The 19,554-nt window shown below is 47.7% G+C and overlaps 1 protein-coding gene across 1 annotated transcript in view; it reads left to right on the forward strand.

Annotated features, from left to right (window-relative positions):
* Positions 1 to 3,663: 3,663 nt before the first annotated feature.
* CDH26 (cadherin 26) overlaps positions 3,664 to 19,554 on the forward strand; it is a 42,259-nt gene continuing 26,368 nt past the window's right edge. Inside the window, 5 exon segments of the mRNA XM_027086630.1 lie at positions 3,664 to 3,997; positions 8,331 to 8,735; positions 9,087 to 11,822; positions 13,947 to 14,300; positions 18,923 to 19,116. The gene's annotated coding sequence lies outside the window, so the exon portion shown is untranslated.

Genomic DNA, 19,554 nt, shown 5'->3' on the forward strand with positions numbered 1-19,554 from the left:
TGGACCCAGGCTGGGTGATTTATGTAGGTATATATCTACATTGTTTATATATGCATCCGTATGTGTACATGTAGGTATACACATATCTGGGAGTATATGTGTATCTATGTGTACATGTAGGCATAGGTATATATGTACATGTACATGTATGTGTGTCTGTATGCATATGTACATGCCTATGCGTGTGTGTCCACGTGTGTGTGTATATGTGTGTGTATATGTGTATGTCTATGCATAGGTCTATGTGTGTATGTGTAAGTATATATATGTGTGTCTGTATGTATGGATGCGTGCTTATAGGTACTTCTCTGTGCATGTCCAGAGCACAGACAGGAGGCAGGCGTTCCATGGCCGTGTCACCAGAACACATTCTCCAAGGACCCCTCAGTTACTACCTGCTGGTCACTTCTGGGTCCCCACCCCGCCCTCCCCTGGGCCCCATTCTGGGACTCCCAACCCTCAGCCCTACTGCACGGGTCCCACTTTCCCCAGAGGCTGCCAGGACCCCCGGCTGCTTCCCTGGCCACATCAGGCGACTGCAGGAGGACAGGATGGGCAAGGCCTTGAGGGGAGGCCTGGGAACTGGCAGAAACGAAGGCCCCTGGAAGGAAGTGAAATCCCCTGTCACTTAACAGCCTAATAAGGATTTGAACCAGAGTCTGCGAGGAATTGTCAGTTTAACTGTTTTCTCAGATGTGGAGACCACGTCTCGGCTTTAAAGCGCCGGGAGAGGAACGTGTCAAACTGGAGAAGGGAGGATGGAGGCCTCTGGCGCCAGCTCCGCCTGGCCTGAGCACCCCCAAGAGGCCCCAGGAAACTGCTCCGGGCCTCCCTAGACCTGGGGCTGAAAGGGGGGTTGGTGGGGAGGCGAGAGCCAGATGTGCAGGTGAGAGAGGGGGCAGCCACCCACAGGAGACCGCTGGAAATGATGTCAGCAAGACATAGCGAGGAGCCGCTTGAAGACTTGAAGATATTTCCAGATGCCTGGGCAGCCTGATCCACTGGAGGGAGGGGCCGGTGGAATGAGAGGGTCTGCGAGGGTCAGAACCGGATTCTCAGGGAACTGCACAGAACTGGTCAGGTTGAACCATTTGGACAATTTCACATTCTCTGCAGGTGGAATTCCCACCCCTGACCCTCCCTGCAGGTGCCTGGGCCCCTGCCACCCCCGTCCTCCCCTCCCCTCCCCGCAGTGTATGCTGCTTAGCCACACTGGCCTCCTCTCTGGTCTGAACACCCAAGCCCATCCCGCCTCCAGAGTCAAGCCAGCTGCCCCCTCTGCCTGGGAGCCCCCCAGCTCCCCGGGCGGTGGCTCCTTCTGGCCACTCAGGTCTCAGCCTTCCTTCCCTGGCCACCCTCCCTAAAGTTGTGCCTCAAATAAATCCCACCCGACACCCTCTTCACCTTCACTAATCCGGTTTTCTTTCTTGTGCCTTGTGGGATCCCACTTTACCTTAACTCCTTGCTAGTTATTTTCTTTCCCTGCTACTGGAATGTGAGCTTCCTGGCGGTCATGGAGCTGGTGTGTGCTGGTCATGCTGCATTCCAGACCCTGGAAGAGGCCCAGGCACACAGTTGAGGCCCATAAATCCGTGTTGGTGAGTGAATGGTCAACCACAGGAGCAGGACGGGCCTCATGGAAGCACTGTCAAGAGCCCCCTGTTTAAAGGCAGCATCTCTCTGAGCCTTGGTGCACCAGTAGGAATGTTCTCTGCGGTCAAGGAGCAGAGAGAACGGCCAGTCCTCTCTGCAGGGGGCCGACTTTTGGGAGCAAGTGGGCATCGGTGCCCACTGGGAGTACACGGGAGCCCAGGGGTCCTTGGTGCCGGCCACAAAGCCAATGCTGTTTGTTTAGAATCCTGCTCAGGATGAAGGATGGCTCTCACACTGGAGATCTCTTAATACAACAAGCAAACACCACGGGATTTTTCCAAGGCAGCTGCTGCCAGCAGGCGGGGCAGAGGCTCCCTTTCCTGGCTTGCTTCTGCCATCTGCTGGCCACTCACTGACATGCCTTATTTTCCAGTCTCACACAAGCTTTTGTTTCCTTCTAGGAAGAAGTCGTTGCCAGTCTTATTCCTCCCTTGGCAGGAGCCGCCTGGCTGACCCATCCCTTGAGTAGGGCAGGTTCTAGGCCACAGGTGGGTTGGGAAAGTCACTGGCCCTGCAGCTATGACTTTTCCCCATTTCACATCTTAACTCTGTTATCAACCTCAAGCCTGTGAGTCAGGGGCACTATTACAGACGCTGGCGTTAGGGCACAGAGAGTTAAGTAAGCCGCTCAGAGCTGCACAGCACAGGGGGTGGAGCCAGGCAGTAAGGCACCTGAGGGCACGTTCTACCAACACCTGTGCAGATGGCCCAGATGCCCTCCCCCTCCTACTCCATGGGGCCCCACGGGAGCACCAAAGAAAGAGGGATGTGGGCACCGTGGAGGACGGAGGAGAGGAGCCCTGCAGTTCATCCTCTCGGAGGCCTAGAGAAGCCTCCATCTTCTGATCTGGAAAATGGGAGCACTGAACTACATGATTTAAAGGTTCCCCCCAGGGTTCTCTGGACAGGATAGAGAGACAGAGGTATAACGGTTAGAGCCCAGGCTCTCTGGTCAGAAAGACCCAAGGTAAAGACCAGACACTTCCACTCACTAGCTCTGTGAACAGGAGGGAAGTTCTGTGTAATCTCTAAGCCCCAGCTTCTCCTCTCCTACCTGTTAATGAGGATAAAAATGAGGCCAGGTGCAAAGCTGTTAGCACTGTGATGGCTCAGAGTAAGTGCTTAATAAATATCACCTGTCATTACAATGCTGTTAAAGGCTCTGAGAAGTCCCGCAGGAAAGCCCGCTGCTCAACCTTAGCTTAGCCTCTCCCCAGCCCAGCTGCCTACAGAGCCATGGCAGAACCCCGCAAGATGCACTGTTGCACAGAGTGCGTTTGCCCGCATCAGTTTACCTTGCTTCCTGAGAGCAGAATCAGGGTGGGAACCCCGGCCCCGTGACTCTGAGCTCTATGCTCTTTCTTGCTTTTGCAACATCTCTCTACCCCAAAAGCAGTTCTCACAACCAATAAACAAAAGAATTAGGAGCCATTCTCTCAGGCTCCCAAGACTAAGTATTTCACGTTTGGATTCTGCAGCGCTTGTCGGCATTACAGACCACAGGCAATTAAGAGTCCAAGCCCGGGAAGCCTGTTGTTAATAATTCTGTCACTATTCTCAATTTTCAGCACCACCACACATGAAACACACATTTCCAATTTCTTCAAAGGTGCTAAATGGCTTCTGCACTGTGGAGTAAAAGTTTACCATCAGCCAAATGGCTGCACAGCGGACCCGTGGTCCCCAGGCCCCGGGCTGTGATAACTACTGGTTTGGCCTGACCCACTGGGGCGACACCCTTTCTCAGTGTTTCATTCTCAGGACGGGTGAGCTGGACCGCGGCAGCCGTCAGGCACACTCAGCCCTGCTGGGCGTCGCTGTCCACCAGGATTTCACAAGGCCCAAAGCACAGGATGTGAACAGGAAACCACTCCTTCCTGCTGGGGCAACACCCCAGAAATGGATGGAGAAAGCCAGTGACCAGCCTCTCTGTTGGGGTCGGAATCGAGAGGAGGGAAGTGAGTCGGCATCTGAGGCAATGTCTGCAGAGAAGGCGAGTACGAGGGCGAGTTCAAGGGGCCAGGCTGCAGAGGCTGCAGGGCTGCATTTCCTTTTCAGGGCAAGGAAGCCTTGAACCAGAAATCAGAGCTTTTAGGAGTGGTGAGGAGGCCTGGATGTAGATGGCGGGCAAGCCCTGCCCTGACGCTGTGACAGTAACCAGCTTCAGGTGACGGCTACGTGCCTGCATTTCACACCCACCAGCCAGCCTTCTGAGCTCCTTCCTAGAGTGACTCTTCTCCTGAGACCCCCGTGGGCCGCCCCCGTTAGTAAAACGGGACACGACACGGAGAGGCCAGGAGCTTGAGACGAGGCCCTGAGGATGCCCGGGGCTCTCCCCACACGGGTGAGTCACGGTGCCCCTTTCGCGTGATGCTGCGAAGAGTGAACGTGGTGACTTCACCGAGTGGGGCATCTCAGAGGAGAGTGGAGGGGTGGGCAGGTGAAGGGAGCAGATAAGTGGAAAGGGGTGACCCAGCAGAGGGAGAAGTTGTGACATAGGATGCCCTGTGCCAGGAAGGGCCAGGGTACATCTGAAGGACAGAATGACTGACAAGGCATGGGGCGTCGAGGGCCACATGGAGGGGCCTGGTGGGCAGGGCCACGGGCGGGGCAGCATGGAGGGTTTTGAACAGTGTGCTGTGAAGAGAACATGGTGGCCTCACCTAGGGGGAGGGGGGGGGGGGGCGGGGGGGTGAGAGCCCCACCTCCACAGGGAGAAGCCCAGAGCATCTGTGTTCACAGGATGTTCTACAGGACATTGGGCCCCACAAGCCTGCCCCAGAAGCCACCTGCTAGGGAGAGGATGGGGGACCTCAGGGACGGGTGGAATTCCCCCTGAACACACACACACACACACACACACACACACACACACACACGCCATCTAGAGCAGCCCAGCTGGGGCTTGTGTGTCTCATGCCAAAGGCTTCTTCTAGTTACAGTATCTCAGCTCCCATCCAGCACAAACATTTCATAACTGGCTCCATTTAGTGTGGTGATTAGCACGCAATGACTTGTCAATAAGTGCTCACCAAGAGGTACTGATGAGACAGAGATAGGATAAGACATTTAACAGCAAGCAAAACATCCAGGAGACACAGCCAGCGCCCTCCTCACCTCCCCCCAGACTCAGAGAAAATCAGGTTTACAAAGCTTCTTGGTTTGAAACGACCAAGGACACAGGGGCACGATATAACCCAGCAATTCTGCATGTCTGAAGCAAAGGTAAATATTTCTTCCTAATTTTTCTGACTATAGAAGTAATATATTCTCTAGGCATAAAATTTAGGATTTATAGAAGCACATGGAGAAGAAACCCAGCTGTTGAGCAGTAACCACTATAAATAGTTTGATCTCTTTCTTCCTAGCCATCTATGCTCAGACAGACATTTTATTTTTGCAAAAAATGGGGATAATATAAAAAACTTATACTCTGATTTTTCTTCAAAATTTTATTTTTAGTATTTTAGCATAATAATAATATATTTTAACACTTTTAGTGGCAGTGTATTATTCCATTTACCTGGATATACCATAATGGACCCCCATTGTTTGGTTTAAGGTGCTTCCAAGTTTTCATGTACGTAGTTTGGGGAAAGTTCTCCTTCCAACAATGGCAGGCTAGGGTCTCTGAACCAATCCTCTCATTTAAAAAATAACAAAATCTGGCACTTCCCTGGTGGCGCAGTGGTTAAGAATCCACCTGCCAATGCAGGGGAAATGGGTTTGAGCCCCGGTCCGGGAAAATCCCACATGCTGCGGAGCAGCTAAGCCCCATGCGCCACAACTACTGAGCCTGCGCTCTAGAGCCCTCGCATGGCAACTACTGAGCCCACGTGCCACAACTCCTGAAGCCCACGCACCTAGAGCCCGTGCTCCACAACAAGAGAAGCCACCACAATGAGAAGCCTGCACACCGCAACAAAGAGTAGCCCCCACTCGCCACAACTAGAGAAAGCCTGTGCACAGCAACAAAGACCCAATGCAGCCAAAAATAAAATAAAATAAATATGAGAAGAAATGAAAGAAATAGAAAATTTTAAAAATAATAAAATCTGGACAAAAATTTAAAAATACCCGTTTGAAGATATCAAGGAGTTAACAGATTAGTGAGAATGAGGGGCCAAAATCCCAGCCCATGAAACAGGAAACCAAATATTTGAATAGATGAATGAATAAATGGATGAATGAGTCAATGAATGAATGAATGAATGAGTGAATGAACAATCTGACAAAGAAGGAGCAAATGGGTCGAACCTGCAGGGCCTTTTGGCAAAAAGCAGCAGCTGCTCGGGCTCCATCTCTGTCTCTCAGCAGCCAACCCGTCACTCATCTTGCTCTCCTGGAAGCTGTGTGTGCAGAGAACAGTGCTTGTTTGTGCTGCCCTGGGTGTGTTTGCGTTTAGAATCATGAAGTTTACTCAGTTAAGAAATAGAGTGGAAAGGAGGCCTCTGCTTGACAGACAAAACAAAGCAAGGAGAGGGGAGAGGGTCTAGGGCAGCTTCCTCCTGCTCTCAACTTTAAAGAAATAACCACTTTCCCTGCATCCTGTTGGGTGGCAATGAGTTTCCTGGCCACGTCTCTTTTCCTACAAGAGCTGCACTATAAGTCTGTGTGTACATGTTTACAGCTAACCTTGTGGAGCGTTAATGTGAATTTATTTAATCCTCACAACAATCCTGGGAGGTAGGAACTGCTGTTACCATATTATAGAGATGGGAATGCTAAGACCAGAGAGGTGATGTGACTTGCTCATGGTCACACAGCCACAGGTGGCAGAGCCTGGATTTAAACCCCGGCAGCCTATGCCCTTGATCACCAGAAGCCTCAGAAACCCATGTGATGGTTTCTACAGAAATTCAGCACAGGTCTGCCAAACTGAATCAGCCTGCTATTTCCAGGGACTGTCAGTGCTGTGGGTTTAATTTAATGAAACCTATTATTGGAAAAGATATACCAAGATATTCATTTCTTAGATAATGGGAATAAGGCTGCAATTGTATGGTGTTGTTTGGAATTGGGGTTGGCCCCTCTGTGAAGAGAATGGCTTAGATGAACGGCAGCTTGGAGGCTGCAGGGGGCTTGGGGTCCTGGAGGGTGTGCAGGTCTATCGGTGTCACACCAGGAAGGGAGTGCCAGAACCGCCCCTCACCAAGGGCTCAGGAAGCTGAGCTAAAAGGCTCCCTAAGATCCCTTCTTGCTCGAAAATGATGTGACCAACTCTGGCCGTCTCTCCGGGGGCTTCTTGCTACCTGTGTGGGGTGGCAGACAGCCCACATGGCACTGAGCTGGCACCCACTTCTTCAGACTTGGGGGCTAGTGTTAGTCTCCCTTCCTGTCCCTTGTATCATTGCTGTCATTCATTTCACTTATACATAAGCACACAAAAGGTTATGTAGAGAGATACACATACTTGAATACATTGTTGCTACTGTGTTTTTAAATAAACTTATTTTCTAGATCAATTAATAATCAAAATAAAAGTTTTTATTTTACCTTCACCTCTGCCTTCTTTGATGCTCTTCTTTCTTTATGTAGATCTGAGTTTCTGACCTACATTATTGTCCTTCTCTTTAAAGAATTTCTTTTAACATTTCTTGCAAGGCAGGTATACTGGCAACAAATTCCCTCAATTTCTGAGCAAGTCTTTACTTCCTCTTCACTTTTGAAAGATAATTTCACAGGGAACTGAATTGTAGATTGGCGGGTGTGTTCCTCTCAACACTTTAAACCTTTCACTTCACTCTCGTGCTTGCACAGTTTTTCAGGAGAAGTTGGATGTAATTCTTATCTTTGCTCCTCTATAGGTATTGTGGTTTTTTCCTATGGCTTCTTTCAGGATTTTTTCTTTATTTTTGATTTTTCTGTAGTTTGAAAATGATAAGCCTAGATGTAGTTTTAGGGGCATTTCACTGTGTTCAATGTTCTCTGAGTTTCCCGGATCTGTAATCTGTTACCTAAAACTAATTTGGGAAACTCTCAGTCATTGTTGTTTTAAATATTTCTTCTGTTTCTCTCTCTCTTTCTTCTTCTGGAATTCCCATTATGCGTGTGTTACACCTCTGGTAGTAGCCCCACAGTTCTTGGATATACTGTTCTGGTTTTTTTTTTTTTTTAATCTTTTGTTCTCTTTGCTTTTAACTTTGGCTGGTTTCTGTTGAGAGATCTTCAAGCTCAGAGATTCTTTTCTCAGCCATATCCAGTCTACTAGCAAGCCTGTCAAAGGCATTCTTCATTTCTCTTAGTGTTTTTGATCTCTAGCGTTTCATTTTGGTACTTTCTTAGAATTTCTCTCCACTTACATTGCCCATTTGTTCTTACATGCGGTTTACATTATCCATCAGATCTCTTAGCATCTTAATCATAGTTGTTTTCAGTTCCTGGTTTGATAACTCCAGTATCCCTGCCATATCTGAATCTGGTTCTGATACTTTCTCTGTCTTTTCAAATTGTGTTTTTTGTCTTCTGGCATGCCTTGTAACTTTTTTATTTATAAGTGAATATGATGTACCAGGTGGCTAAAAGGACATGCTCTAAGTAGGCCTTTGGTAAAATGGTGAGGAGTTGGGGGAGGGGAAGGGTCCTTTAGCCTATACTCAGGTGTCAGTCTTTTAATGAGCCTGTGCCTCTGGGCTGTGAACTTCACAAGTGTTTCTGATTTTTTTTCTTCCCCTTAGGTGGGACAGAATGGCTGTTGTGAGCTGGGAGTTGGGCATTTCCCTTCCTCCAGGTCAGTTAGGGGCTGGTAAATCCCCAGGAGGTTAGACTTTGGTGAACTCGTTTCTCCCCGGGGGCAGGCCTGATTAAGAACTGAATGCTCTGGTGTATTTCAAAATGGTTCCTTTTTCCCTCCCCTGCTGGAAGCCAGAGTGAGTCCACGATCCCCACCCCTCGCCCCGCCCATGCTCACTGTGGAAACATGGCCAAGCTCCTCCAGGTAAAATTCACACAAGTGTTGGGGCCCTGACACAGGTACTCCTGGAGCTTCTCTCTCCCAGGCTTGTTCACACTGAGCTTCAGCAAATCACCAGAGTTCAGATTTCCCGACCCCAGTGCTGGCCTCTGCGGAAGTTTCTGCTCAGGTAAGTTGTGTTTCTTTGGATTTGCCTGTCAGTATCTCCAGTTTGGGGGGCGGCAGTTTGCCCTGTGACCTCACTTCTCTGACAGATAGAGGAAGAGCCGGTGCTTTTTCAGTTTGTTCAGCTTTTTACCTGTTCTTAGGATGGAGTGGCGTCTTTCAGCTTCTTACACGCTGGGCCAGAAACCAGAAGTCTCTAATTATATTTTTCACATCGTATTTTTATGGTTTCCTCCCATTCATGGCAGGTGTTATTAGTTTTCCATTTAGAAGATGTTTTTCCATTTGGAATGTTTACTTTTTAAGTACATTTATTTTAAGGGGAAAAAAATAACTATTGTATTTTTTAATGAAGAAAATAACAGGACCAGCGTTCCACAAACAGCAAAGATCTTGAAGGTGGTATTTGAACGACAGAAGTTGGGGAGGCCGGAGATAATGGATGTAGCGCAGCAGGAACACAGTAAGTGTGCTGTAAAGCAGAGCTGTTGTCATTATGATCATTAGCCCTGGTTAGCTGGCCCAGGGAGAGCAAAGGAGCCGGCTTGTGCTAACCCACTTCCAGCCACCGCCCTCTGGAAAAAGAGATTGGCTCTGAGGGCAATGGGGATAACTACACAGGGGACCTGAGCCACTGTGCCTGGTGGTGATTCATTGCCTCCTCTCCATGAAGCTTCCAGACAACCCCTGCTGATGGTTGTAATCAAACCGTCAACTTGGGCTTCCCTCCAGCCACAAAAAAAAAGCCCCTTATGGCTCAAACAGGTGCTCCTTGGGTTTTAGACCACGAGCAAATTAACGGACTAATTCATCCCCGCTCCTCTAAGAACAATATTTCAACGCTGTCGATAGCCACAAACTCCCCACTGGCAGACAAGACCACCCACTGCTCAAGAGACCCCAGGAGGCAGATGACATCCTTTGCCTGTGATTGTTCAGTGGAGTCCTGGGGTGCCAGACCCAGAGATGGGACAGTCGGCCTCAATCATCCTCAACCCCATCTCCAGGGTGGGACTTCTCACCTGACAGGCTCAGCCCCAGCCAGTTCAGCCCTTAGCCATGTCAGCCACTAGCGGGAGCTAGAGACGCATTCAGAACACACCTGGACAGGGGATCAACAAAGCCTGGTTCTCGTGATACGTGAAAACAAAATGGTTTTATTTACATGAAGACAAAAATGAGTGAGGTCGAAGCCAGCAATGCGAAGTATGGCTTGGACTGCGGCTGAAGGATAACCATTCCCTGATCCAAAATGTCAACATCCCTGCCCATCGTGCTCCTAAGAGAGCTGTGTGCCTGTGAGTCATGAAAGGATCTTTTCATTATTATTTTTAAATGTGCAGGAGTCACTGTCTCAGTTATATGAGGACACCATTGAAGTGACGAATGGACAGGAAGATAAGAACAAAGCCGAGGTCCTGGCTAGGTACTGAGAGAAAGGAAAGCATGGGAGGAGGGTGGAGAAACGGAGTAGAAAGGGGGAGAGAGGAAGGAAGAAAAGAGGAAAGAAGGACAGAGATAAAGTATTATCAGGACCCTCTGGATTAGAAGTGACAAAATTGGATTAACAGGAAGTAGGAGGATACTGAACTCAGGGAATGGAGAAATCAAAAGATGCATAGGCTTCAGGCAAAGCTGGATGCAGGAGTGGAAACAATGTGTCAGCACCCAGCCTCTCCATCTCTCAAATCTGCCACATGTCCAGTAGGCACCATGGGGCAATGCTGGCCACGAGCCACTCCATGGCTCCATCACCCTGCAGCCCAGGGACCCAGGGAAGGAGAGAAACCCAGCATCTCTATCAACCCTTTCAAAAGATTCCCATTGGCTTGCTTGGGTCACATGCTCACCCCTGGGCCAATCACTGGGTCCTGGAACAATGGGACACTCTGGTTGGCCAGGTTGGGGCCAACCAGGTTAACAGTCCCACCAGAAACCGGCAGAGAAGAGGAGGGAAGTTCCCAGAAGGAAAGTGTTAGACAAGACAGGAAGGGAAGAGGGGGAAACTAAAATTTCCTGGACAGTTACTCTGTCCAGTTTAATCCTCTTCATAAGCCCGCCGGGTAAGGCATTTTTACCCCCATTTTCTTGATGGGAACATTAAAGCAGTGTCACACCTCGGCGCTTCAGTTCTGCAGACATATCAGGTGGTAGGATGGGACAGTTGTGGATGGATTCATGAGGCCCCGACGCTCCACCACACTACTCAGGAATAGTCCTGTTCATGGGCCCCCGGGCTGCTGGCCAGTCAGGCGGCGTCCTGCGCTCGAATGCAGCCCTTGGAATCTTCAAAGGACTTTCGTTACTAAGGATTCACTCACCAGGAAAAAATACCTTCTGAGCCCTACCATATGCCAGGCACTGTGCTAGGTGCTGGAGACACACAGGTGAGTAAGGGACAGTCCCAGCCCTCGGGGAAAGGCAGGCAATCTGGAATGTTGGAAACAAACATTGGTAAAAATATCCTTAAGAGTCAAATCTGGGAAGGCCTTAACTGTGGGGAACCCTCCAGAAATTTACTTAATCCAGGAAGTCAAATTTTTTGGCTAGCAAAGACTTTACCTCTTTGGGAATAAATATGGGAAGGTGGGGAGGGGGTTCTTTTTTATGGCTTTGGCTTTCTAGGGTGGAAATATTTCTTAACTGCAGCACACATGTTTCCTGAATACCTGGACAGCAATCCTCCAGCCCCTAGAACCACCCTGTCCTTCACCATCCAGTTTCAATAACCCAAGGCTCAACATCACACATTTCTCTGGTGAATTCAGTCCTCTCCAGAATATTTCTGAGGATTCTAAGAAATTGGGAAGGAGGGCTTATACTTTCTGACAGTCACCTAACCTTTCCTCTTGCTTCTGTCCAGTACCCTTAATGTCTTTGTCATCGTTGGGGCCCATGCACTGCTGCATTTTGCCCCAAACTTGAACACGGTCTCTTTTTCTTTACCCAGTACACCACCCCACCAAGGCTCAGGCAGAGTTACTGGACATAAAATTGCAAAATGGTTTGGCGTAGGAGGAACATGACAAAGGCATACGATACCGCAAAACGGGAAACAGCTGAAAACCGGATGTCAGAGGATACCGGCACAGTAAGCCAGCCTCATCCTATCACAGGAGCTCCTAACTGCTGTCTCCCCCACCTCACACACATGGGGTCCTGTTTTCCCAGGTCCACCAGTCCCACTTCCCTGGTGTCCCATGCCCCACCTCAAATCTTCTGTCTCTGGGGCCTCCCCAAAGAATTGCATTTAGGAGCCAGTGCTCAGAGGACCAGGAAGTGTAAGCTACAATAGGGAACATTGCCATCCGAGAGAGTGAAAAACATTTCTAATTGGAACATGGGGGACTCACATTTATCTTATTCTTCGGAATAACGTGGCCAAGATGTCCCCATTCCAGGCAACACCCTGTATTTTGCTTCTCATGACAAATAAACCCAACAAAGAGTTTTCTCAGGCAGTGAATTTTCCTTCCACTTCCTAATGCAGCCAGCATAGATTATGCGCAGTTTTTAAGGAGGACCATCTCCTGGTCCTGTTCCACTCTCAGAGCAGATCGCTGTGGCTCTCCACTTCCATGCTGGGAGAAGTTTGGAAGACCTCGAGCCAGCCTTTTATGGGGGGAGGCTACCGAAGAAGCTGCTAATCCCCTTGATCTTGGTCACAAGTCTGTCATCTTCTAGGTGGTTCTTCTTGGCAGATAATCAAAATGTGCTAAATGTTAAAACGACTTTCACTTTGGTGTCCAACAACTTGTGGGTTTGGTAGAACCTCTTCAGAAACCAGTAGGGGTAATTTGTTTCCTCTCTCTTCTGCTATTCAAACATGACTCTAAAGTCTGGCCCCAAAGTAGAGATAAAACTCAAGTGTGTGTTATGCTTTGGACCCAGAGGGATGTGGCTGGGTAAATAATGGGTCCTTGTCTTGACGCATGCTATAACCTTGAAATAACCAGGTTGCCAATGCAGGAAGAGAAAACTCAAGACAATATTTTTTGGGATTAAACACAGTAAACTGTCCTGCCCTTGTTGTGGAGGAGAAGGGTTCCCTGGAGTGGGGGCCACGTTCCCATCCCGCACATAGTCAGCTTCTGGGTGGCCACAGACATTGTGCGTTCAGGGAATGAAATCAGACATCTCCTTCAGTCGCGGCTGTGCCCCCGGATGGGAGAACAGCCTACTGGGGAGTCTTCCCACATTCGGTTACAAAGTTGAGATGGTGTTGTTTTCCAACAGCTGTTACTGTGCTGCCCAAACCCCTTCCTCCCTCAAGTCCGTTGCGTTTCTTAGCTTTTCGGTCACTTTCAGCAGTTCCAACAACTTTACTCGGCTTCTGAAGACTCCGTCCTGTTCCTTTTTTTTTTTTACATCTTTATTGGAGTATAATTGCTTTACGATGGTGTGTTAGTTTCTGCTGTACAACAAAGTGAATCAGCTGTACGTATACATATGTCCCCATCTCCCCTCCCTCTTGCGTCTCCCTCCCTCCCACCCTCCCTATCCCACCCCTCCAGGCGGTCACAAAGCACCGAGCTGATCTCCCTGTGCTATGCGGCTGCTTCCCACTAGCTATCTACCTTACGTTTGGTAGTGTATGTATGTCCATGCCTCTCTCTCGCTTTGTCACAACTTACGTCCTGTTCCTTTTAAACTTTCATTTTCCTAAAGAAATCAAAGCTTACCCCACTGGGGCTGATGCTAGAACCTCTGCTCTAGCAGCTCATCTTCCTGGGACACTGCCCTGCCCCCTGGGAAGAGTTGGGAAGCCTGCCTGACCCCATTCCCCATCTTCAGCGTGCATCGGACTTTCCAGGAGGACTTGTTAAAGTACTGACTGCTGGCCCTGATTCAGTGGGTCTGGGGATGGGGCCTAGGAATCTGCATCACTAACAATTTCCCAGGTCACACTAATGCTGCTGTCCAGGGACCATGGAGAAAAGCTATGTCAATAGTTCTATACTAGCTCTGTGGCTTTTAGACTTTAAGAAATATAATGGGAGTCCTGTAATATAAAATTTTCTAATAGCTGTGTATTTTACTACACTTCAAATGTTTTCTAATAGCCACATTTTAAGAAGTAAAAGGAAATAATGAAATTAAATTTTAAATATGCTTTGTTTATCCCAATATACCCAGTACATCTCAAATATATCATTTCAACATGTGACCAGTAAAAAAGTGACTAATGAAATCTTTTCCCGTCTTCTGTACTAAGCCTTCAAAATCAAGGGTGTGTTTTGACTGCAGCACGGCTCAATCAGCTCTCACATACCAGGTGCTCAGGACCCATCTACCATCCCATGGCTACTTTCCTGCAGTTCCAAGCCCTCCCCTGGAAAACTCAGAAGCTGCTCCTTCAGAAAGCTCTCCTTGCACCCCTCCTGCCCTGAACCACTTCCCCCAGTGCCTCAGTGTGAACCCACTTTCTCTAATCTAGTGCTGGCCACACACTGGAATCACTCGAGGAGCTTTAAAACATCCTGATGCTGGGACCCTCCCCCTCCCCAGGTTCTGATTTCAGTGGTCTGCGGTGCAGCCTGAGCAAGGAGATCACGTTAACTCTCTCCAGGTGATTCTGAGGGAATAAAATGAGGGAATGGGCACGGTCAGAAGGATGAAATTCCGGCCGGCAAAAGCATTTTGTTTGGTTAACAGTTTTCAAAAACCAAATTTATTTCTAATTTTTTTCTTAAAAAAAAAGGAAATTTGACCTAAAATCTCAAAATTCTAGTTTCTCCTGAAAAATTAGGAGATCTGGCATCCCCAGGCCCATGTTTCCTACTTTCCTGTTTGATTCTCTAATGATGGTCAATTTCCCCATTAAAATGGAAGTTCTAAGAAGGGAGAGACCCTGCCTTATTTGCTCTTATTACCCCAGAGTCAAGAATTGGCCTCTGCACATAGTAGATTCTCAATTATGTCGGATGAGTGAATGAGAACAGCAAAATGTAGTGTCAGACTTCCCGAGTGTTGAGTTGTGTCTTCCAAAAAGATATGCTCAACTCCTAACCCCGGTACCAGTGAATGTGACCTTATTTGGTTATAGAGTCTTTGCAGGTGTGATCAAATTAAGATGAGGTTATACCAGATTGGGGTGGGTCTTAGTCCAGTAACCAGCATCCTTGTATGGGGAGGGAGATTTGGACACAGAGAAAAAGACACAGACGAGAAGGCCATGGGAAGCTGGCGACAGAGATTGGAGCAGTGTGTCCACAAGCCAAGAAACACCAAGGATCGCTGACACCACCACCACCAGGAGTAAGGAGAGAGGCCTGGAGCAGATTCTCCCTCAGAGCCCCCAGGGTGAGCCAACCCCACAGACACCTTGGTTTTGGTTCTGGCCTCCGGAACTGTAAGAGAATACAGTCCTGTCATAGGTACCCAGTTTGTTGCAGCAGCCATAGGAAACTAACCCACAGGGGCTACCGTACTGGTTAGGAAGGTTTGAAACAGGCTGATGAGGATTACCAGCCATGGCAGTGGGATAAGCAGAGTGTCACAGGCACAGTACACAAACCGACTGTTCTAGCTTAACCATCTGCTTCTGTGAGAATGCTTACTATGGCTTTTCGGCTGTGCATAAGGAGAGGATGTTATTAAAAATTAAGTAACCCTAATGTATTGGCAGAAAGACAGTTCTAGTAGCACTGCCTTATCCTTGAGGATAGCAAAGGAGTCACTAAAACTGACTAAAACCTTAAAAAACTTGTGTTCCGAAGGTGGCAGGGGCCCGGGGTGGGGGGGGTGGGGCGGGGTGGGAGCTAATTTCCTGTTAACCCCATAAGAAATCTACGAGAAAGCAGTAGCACCGGTCAAGAATTGCTGAAAAATCGAAGCCAGAGCTGGAGAGGGGAAAAGTCTTCTTTCTGTATAGGAATCTTATCTATTTATATCAAAATATGCTCAGTTTCATAAGATACAAATACACTCAAGAAAAATCACCTTTTTATCTTCCTTGTAACGATTATTTGTGGATCTTCATCTCAACACACTCATCTTTACCTACTTATAACCTATGCATAGTTGTGATTTTGTATTGTGTGTTTGGCATTTAAGATGTTTCTATATGCTCATTAGTGTCTAAGAGTAAACATCTTGTACATGTAATTTCAAGTAGCCATCATGTCAATGCCCTGGGGTGTGTTTATCCACGGATGTAAGTCTCAAGGCCATAACAAAAGGCTGAAAGCCCTTTACAAGTGCAGAAAATATCCATGACATTTCCTTTTAACATTGTGATTCTGAGTCCCCCGGAAATTCTCAGCATCTTGCCAAAGAATAAATAGCACATAGGCCTCTCAGGCATCTTACAGAACTAAAGGTCTCAGTGTAGCTTTTAGGATAATAAATGGAATATAGAATAATAAACATAAAACAAACATGTGGTTCCTGTTTTTAAGTGGAAGGATTACAGTTGGCACAGATTTAGAGCCAGAAGTCAGGGTGATTAAGGAGCAGAGCGTTGCAGCACAGTCATAAATTATGGAGGAGCCTGTGAAAATGCTGCTTTGGAGAAAGCCAGTTTGCTTTCACAAAAATTTAAAAATGTATGTTGGAGTCCCTGAAGCAGATGAGTTCAGTACTAGTAGCCTCACCGCATCCTTTGTCTCGTAGGGAGAGAGGAGAGAGCTGAACAGGAGTAGACCCGGGGCCCAGGCCAGCATCTTATGATGCCGAGTGGGACCACTGTGGTGGCTGCCGGTGAGAGGGCAGCAAGTCTGCTGGGAAGGAGGCCCAAGGAGGCACATACAGCGAAGTAAAGGAGACCGTGTGAGCTGTGAGGAAGAGGGGGGTGGGAAGATGGCCGCGTGAAGCTGCCAAGGCCCTGAGACACCCGTCTGGTGAAGCAGCCTCTGCTCTGGACTCTGGGTCCACAGAGGGACAGTCAAGGCACAGTCAAGTCGACACCTACCGGGCCTTGAATCTGGGCTGCTCTGCTTCCAGGCTCAGAGCCTGCCAGCCAGGGAACCTCTCATATGGTGCAGAGCAGGGTGACAAGGGGGCATCCCTCCAGGACTTGCGAAGGAAGAAAGGAGTTGATCTGTGTAAAGGCTCAGCCAGTCCCCTGGTGAGTCTGCCCTCCCTGGGCTTCACTGAAGCTTCTTCTCTGGGAATAAACCCCATACTTACTTAGCATCCCCAAGCAGGGCTGTGTACCTGGCAACCAGAGGCCCCTTGAGAGACCAACATTCCCATTGTAAGGGGTCATCTGCCTTGAGAGCTCCTCAGGGCTTCTTCTGCCTCTCTGCGGATTCCCTGAAATCTTTTCAGCCTTCAACAAATAAAATCGCTATTTATCCTAGAGCAATGAGAGATTCAGCAACAAGTCAAAGTAGACTGACTATATATATATATATGGTTGCCCATGCCTTATTTTACAAGTAGGGACCCTTTTAAAAATTTAATAGATTTTATCTCTTAGAGCCATTTTAGTGTTACATAAAAATAGATTGGAGAGTACAGAGTTCCTATATACCCCCTCACTTTCCGACTCATCCCACAGTTCCCTCTATTATTAACATCTTGCATTCGTGGAGTACACGTGTTACAATCGATGAGCTAATATACATTACTATTAACTAACGCCCATAGTTTACATGGGGATTCACTCTTTGTTTTGTACATTCTATGGATTTTGACGGTGTTTAGTGACATGTATCCACCCTGCTGGTATCATAGTTTCATCGACCTAAACTTCCTCTGTGCTCCATCGATTCATCCCTTCCTCCCCTCCGAGCCCGCGGCAACCCCTGATCCTTTTACTGTCTGCATAGTTTTGCCTTTTCCAGAGTGCCGTATAGTTGGAATCATACAGTCTGTAGCCTTTTCAGGTTGCCTTCTTTCACTTAGCCATGTGTACTGATGCTTCCTTCATGTCTTTACTTTTTTTTTTCCCCTAATAAATTTATGTATTTATTTATTTTTGGCTGTGTTGGGTCTTCGTTGCTGCGCGCAGGCTTTCTCTAGTTGCCGCGAGTGGGGGCTACTCTTGCGGTGCGTGGGCTTCTTACTGTGGTAGCTTCTCTTGTTGTGGAGCACGGGCTCTAGGCGCACGGGCTTCAGTAGTTGTGGCATGTGGGCTCAGTAGTTGTGGCTCATGGGCTCTAGAGCACAGGCTCAGTAGTTGTGGTGCACGGGCTTAGTTGCTCTGCAGCATGTGGGATCTTCCTGGACCAGGGATCGAATCTGTGTACCCTGCATTGGCAGGAGGACTCTCGACCACTGTGCCACCAAGGAAGCCCCCTCTGTGTCTTTTCGTTGCTGAATAATATTCCATTGGGGAATACTGTGGATGGACCCCTGTTTGTTTATCCCTCCACCTACCCAAGGGCATCTCGGTTGCTTCCAAGTTTTGATGATTATGGATAAAGCTGCTTTAAACATCTGTGTGCAGGTTTTTGTGTGGACATAAGTTTTCAACTCCTTTGCATAAATACCACTGCGCAGGACTGTTGGATCATGTGGTAAGAGTAAGTGTAGCTTTGTACGAAGCTGCCAAGCTGTCTTCCAAAGTGGCTGCACCACTTTGCATTCCCACCATCAGTGAACAAGAGTTCCTGTTGCTTATCTTACTTTTTAGGTGTAAAAGTAATAAAGGCTTCTTATGGAATTTTAAATTCCATAAGATTTTATTTATTTATTTATTTATTTTAATGGAATAGTCATTAAAAACCTCTCCCTCACCCCCAACTTTCCACTCTGGTCTGATCTCACAGAAGTGATCACCTTACATCTATGTCTTTCCAAGCATTTTTACTATATGCTGTCAACCTACATAAGCTCAAAATTTATTACAATTCTGTGAAAATTAAGGATTCCATTTAAACATTTTGACCTACTGCAAGAACAATAATTTCTCTTCACAGTTTCTAAATCGGCCTGCAGTGACATGACAGGTACATTTGTGATACTAGAGAACTGCTCACTTGGAGGAGCAGGGTCATTGTTGGCTCCCTCTGATGTGATCACTGAGTACTTAGCTGTTTCCTCTGCCCTAAAGGTAAATGACTAAGACAATGGTGCCTCTTCCCTTAAAACCTTGGTCTTCAAGAGCTGGTCATTGGTGCTGATGCAGTCTCATGGTCCATCCCCCCAGATGAACCACTTGAAGAAGTTGCTCTCAGAAGTGGACTTAAGATTGTTGCCTTTGCCTATATATTTTTGTATCTAATATTTTGTGTGTCCTTACAGCTTCACATAATCATTTGCAAAAAATATGGTAATGACGGGGTGTAACTGGCTTTCAAGGAAACAAAATGACCTGAGGATCCCCACTGGCATCTCAGCTTTCATTGCACACAGGAACACAGGCACACACGCACGCACACCAATTTTAGCATCTGCTCAGAGCAGAATGATGCGAGGATCTTTGCAGCAGGGATCAGGTGAGAAACACTTGTTCTCTCAAGATGCTTCAGTTTGCTTACATCTTCAGCAGTTCCAGAGAATGCCCTTTCCTGCAAGCAAACATTAGGCAGTGCTAGGTGGTATTGTTATTTGCGGAAGAACAGAATCAAGGCTTTTGTTGTGGTTCAGGCAGCCTTTTTGTTTGTTTTCACGTGTAATAGCTGTTTTGTATAAGTAGGTGATGATGCATTTCCTGAATCTCCTGGAGGTGTGTTTTGGCTGAAGCAGAATGATGAACGTGGACGTGGCCCACAGTCTTTCTGCTTTTGGCAAAAAGCCCAAATCAGGGACATAAACAAAGCCTTGTACAATCATGACTCCTTCATCAACGGAGACCTCACCACATTTGCTCCTTTGTCAATGGCAAATGTGTAGGTTATTGCCTTTCTGCTTTTTCATTCCATAAATACTTCTTC

This window comes from Aethalodelphis obliquidens, unplaced genomic scaffold, assembly GCF_003676395.1.
Source record: "Aethalodelphis obliquidens isolate GAN/ISIS:26980383/991018 unplaced genomic scaffold, ASM367639v1 scaffold57, whole genome shotgun sequence".
Classification (NCBI taxonomy): domain Eukaryota; kingdom Metazoa; phylum Chordata; class Mammalia; order Artiodactyla; family Delphinidae; genus Aethalodelphis; species Aethalodelphis obliquidens.